Source organism: Pinus tabuliformis, chromosome 9 (assembly GCF_031772625.1).
Source record: "Pinus tabuliformis cultivar Carrire ecotype Pingquan chromosome 9, CPIR1, whole genome shotgun sequence".
Taxonomy (NCBI): Eukaryota; Viridiplantae; Streptophyta; class Pinopsida; order Pinales; family Pinaceae; genus Pinus; species Pinus tabuliformis.
Window position 1 is genome coordinate 55,987,749 of NC_142307.1, and position 4,976 is coordinate 55,992,724.

The 4,976-nt window shown below is 45.3% G+C and overlaps 1 pseudogene; it reads right to left on the minus strand.

The window, feature by feature from the left end:
• Nucleotides 1–1,129: 1,129 nt before the first annotated feature.
• Nucleotides 1,130–2,176, minus strand: LOC149147099 (putative mannitol dehydrogenase pseudogene; annotated as a pseudogene).
• Between the last annotated feature and the right edge of the window lie 2,800 nt (nt 2,177–4,976).

The following is a 4,976-nucleotide window of genomic DNA, read 5'->3' on the forward strand; positions in this document are numbered from 1 at the left end:
TATTCAGATTTTGATTGGGCAGGTGACCTGGATGATCGTAGATCCATCACAGGTTATGCATTTAGTATTGGATCTGGGATTATTTCGTGGAGTAGCAAAAAGCAAAGTACTGTAGCATTATCATCATGTGAAGCTGAGTACAAGGCGTTGTGTGCAGCAACATGCAAAGCCATCTGGTTGAGGAGATTGCTTAGCGATGCAAGCGAAAGTCAGAAAGAAGCAACCAGCATCAAAACTGACAACCAAAGCACAATAAAGCTTGCATACAATCCAACTTTCCATAAAAATACTAAACATATTGACACTCAGTTTCATTTTGTTCGAGAAAAGATACAGTCAAAAGAAATATGTGTGGAGTATTGAATACTTGTGATAATTTAGCTGATATTTTTACTAAGCCTCTAGGGCGAGTAAAGTTTGAATTATTTAGAGGGATGTTAGGAGTGCAGAATAACCCTTTCTACAATGCTAAGCTCAATGTACTGACCCTCTCTTTCTTGTGGGAGTGTGTTCCTGTTGGCAATTCATTCAACATTTTGGAGTTTCTGGGTACATACAATGACCATTACAACAACTAGACTTGTTTATAACATGCTAGGGAGTCTATTCCACAAACCACACTAATTCAAACAAACATCTACTTTGTTGTCCACCATAAACATTGTCGCTGATCCTTTACCTCATCTGTTCATTGTTCACATCTTGGGCATCTTTGTCAAATAAATTCTTAGAACTCCATGCTTATCCTGTCATTTGTTAGAGTCATGAATTCTAACGAAACAACTTTACCTACATTGAGTTAGCTAGGCTCAATAAGGCTCAATAATATTTAAACATGATTCCAAGAAACTAAATAAAACATGAACTCTTCATATTAATTTCTTTTTCTGCCCAACGAATTCTCCACAGGAAGAACTGCCCCGTAGGCTGTCCAGAGCTCCACAGGCTGAAAAGCCACCTCGAACTTGTTGCAGGGAGCATGATCATTTCCAGAGTGAATCAGATCTCGCCCTCAACGCGTAGATCGAGCATACTCAGATCATTCCCATACAAAAGAAAAGCTCTCTAGGGCTTTCGTGTTCCTTCACAATCTTCTATGAAACCCTGTGTGTGAATCGTTTGATGACTGTCAACAAAGGATTATAACACAGCTTGATGTAGCTGCAAGATGAAAAGAGACAGGATTTTCTGGCAGACCAACCAAAACCAGTTTCCCATTCACTTTCAATAAATTAAGGAGAGGCTGCAAAGGATGGTCAGCAGAGACTGTGTCAATTATGTAATCCAGGGACTTGGCCGCATTCTCCATCTGTTTCGGATCTTTGCTGATGATGAAGTGGTCTGCCCCCAAATCCTCTCTGGCTTCTTTTTCCTTCCTAGCCGATGTACTGATTACCGTTACTTTCAGTCCTAAAGCTTTTCCAATTTTCACAGCCATGTGTCCCAAACCGCCAAGCCCCACAACGCCAAGGCTTTTACCAGGCTGAGACATCTGGAGGTATTTCATGGGGCTGTATACAGTTATTCCCGCACAGAGCAATGGGGTTGCTGCATCAAACGACAGAGTCTCTGGAATCTTCACTACAAAACTTTGGTCACATACCATCAAGGATGAATAACCTCCATAAGCGGGAGACCCGTCCTCATTAATGGCGTTATATGTCAAAACCATCTTCTCACAATACTGTTCTTGCCCTTCGCTACAGGAATCACATTGGTGGCAGCTCCAAACCATGCAGCCCACCCCCACGCGATCTCCAACAGCGAAATTCTTCACTTCTGACGCCACTTCAGTTACACGCCCTACAATTTCGTGCCCTGGAACCATTGGGTATATCGAATTTTTCCATTCGTTCCGAATTTGGTGCAAATCAGAGTGACAGATTCCACAGTATTCGACCTTGAAAGTTACGTCATTGGATCCAGTTTTCCTGCGAGTAAAGTTAATGGGCGAGAGAATGCCAGAGTCATCCCTGGCCGCCCATCCCTCAACCTCGACCTCAAACTGACCAATAGCTCCTTCCTTCACCATCTTCTCTGTACAGAACGAAAAACTCAGATTGTGTTTCCACAGAACCCTGCTAATTTCCCACACAAAACCCTTGACGACAGGCAATTGTAGTCCACCAAACGATGGTATGGCAGCCAGTAACAGTGGAAACGAGGTTATGGCAACCGATAATCTGCCACGCCAGCCACGACAGCCAGGAAGGGGTTAATCTGCAGATCTTTGATGTTCGACCTGGAGCGTAATTTTCGACCCACCGTTACCAGATCTGCTGACTGCTCGGCATCAAGTCAGCATCACCGCCGACTCAACCGATCTACTGGCTCTTTGATCGGATCTCTCTCTCGACTAGCAGACGCACCACGGCTGCAGATCACCAGATCCATGACATCTTTCCACAGCTCCTCTTCAGTCTCTGCAACTCCTCCACAGATCCGGCAACAGATCCCGCATTCAAATTAATCATCATAACGACTTCCGTCATAATCAAATTTTCAAGCACTGAATCTAGAACGATCACCAACAGCTCATCCAACTTTTGCGAATGCTCGTTGCTGAAGCGAGGAACACCAATCTGCCCAACAGCATTAGGCCCAAAATAATTTCTAACGTGAATCACATCCTCCACCGACCATCCATGCATTAGCTCGGCAGAGAATCTCGTCAGAAGGCTATCCCTGATGCCCGTATGGTTGACTTCCATCAAACGGGGAAACATTTCTCAATTCCACGTCCATCTCTGACTTAAACTTCTTGTTTGCAGGAAAAATATTGTATGGGTGTGGTAAGGAAGAGAAATGATTGCCCAGAAGCCGAGGAAGGGAACGATATTCTGGTGTTGTGCGCGGGATAAAGATCGGATTGCCACCGAGAAATGGCCCGACGTGTGACGCAGGACCAGTGATGTTTTCCACGCAGGGCCACCACTCCAAAAACATAGAAACAACGTTCACAAATTCTCTCAATTATTTCCCTCAACCTAGGAAGGGCCAAGCCCAGGAGGGGCCAGGCCCTCACGGGCTCTGATACCAAGATAAAATAGCACACCACAATATATTCTATTATTTTAATGAGGAAATTTACACACATATTTATACAAGCAATAGTCTCAAGATAGGAATTCTATCTTAGACGTACAGTAGTATGGTTGAGAGATTCTCTCAACCACACACTAAACTAGGAGAAACTATATTCTAGCTTATTCCTATTATGTAGGAACAAACTCCTCAAATAGAAAAATACAACCATAGACAAGTAGGAATTAATTATTTCTAACTGTATGCTCTTTCACACATCAGAAACGTTGGTTGTTTCCTCGTTTCTCAGTCGTAACAAATTTAGATACAATAAAATATTTACACTGTTGTGATCTTTCCCACTGGTCTACCCAATGCGTCTTGACAGGATCTCTCTCTAGACGATTCGTTCTTCAACACAACATTCTATAACAGTCACTTCAGGATTCTACATCTCAGGCTTCAATATTGCGGTTATTTTCATCGATCTGCAAATGTGTAGCCTTCTTATAAACACTAATAAGCATTCAAATGATGGACAAACGTACACACTCTCAACAAAAAACACACTTACTCTCTATTTCCCTCAGCCCACGAGGGGCCAAGGCCCAAGCCTATACAGGGTCTAACACCAACTTAAAATTTGATAATGCACACTAAATTATATATTCATATCAAATAATGTTACATATAAATACACCCGGATGCGGGTGAACTCTGAGATCATTAATGGAGACCCATCAGACCGCCGGCATTTGGACCTGCCATACGGTGGGTAGCACTCCATTCCAAGCTCACCTGAAATGAACGCAGGCCAACCTGCATGCAGCATTAAATGGCCACTCAGGCTGAGACCTAGACGCAGTTGCAAATAACATGGAGCCTCTTGACCCCTCTGTTTATCCTCCTTCCCTCAGCATCTGTCCGCCTCAGGCTGGAAATTCCTGTAACAAAACTGCCACCGGGAGCCGATGCTGGCTTCTTTGCTGTATTGACCTTGGAAATGGGCACCATTACTCCCATTCCAGGCATTTCCCTTTGAATCCTGCACAGGAGCCCTCTGTTCACAACCTGATCTCCTTCCCGGCCTCTTGTCCAGCTGATTTGCACTCTAACCACACTGATATGGTCTGTCACCGCATGAGGAGCCGCAGAGGAGGCACCCGCGGTGGCAGCACTCGCCCACAAGCATCGCAGAGCTCTGTTCCTGCCTCACCCCCTCACTCCCATGAGAATTCGCCTCCTCCTAGTTCGCCTCATAGACACTATCCTCAAATGCGCAGTGGACGGGGGCAAGTGCAGGCCTCAATGGCTGCGCACAGTGATTTCCAGCTCCACACTGCAATTTCTCCTCTGCATCCCAGTTCTGTCCCTCACTCGACCCAATTCAGGTTCCAGAGTAGCCTGAACAGGCCCATCATAACTGCCAATGTGACCATTGTTTTCTTTGAAGAAAATGAGCAGAACAGTACTCAGGCGAGAAATTCTGAAGCGCCTTCAGAGGAGGACCGAAATCAGGGAGGTGGCGGTGGTTCTGAGGAACACCTGAAGAATGATAGCAGGGTAGTTAGGCATGGCCGTCTGCATGATGAAGGAGTTCACGCTGGCGAAATTCAACAAACAGGTAGCAGCTCAGTTGGAGCTTCAATTACAATGGAATTAGCTGGCAGTTCGAGCGGCACCCAGCATGCAAGGGAGCCTCCAGGTGGCGTAGCGAAAGGCGACGTGGCGGAGGAGGATGAAGACTGGGACCAGTACGCTTGCCTCATTGTCGAGGAGACACCTGACCAGGATGATAACAAATGAAGCCACGTGGCATCCATTCCCACCCACGCTCAAACTCAGACTTCTGCTGCTGATGGGTTTGGTCCAATCACTTGTTGTTTTTGTTGTTTGTTTGAACGATAAGCGGGTTTGTCATTTTTTCAATTGCATCAGGTGGTGTTGTGTCG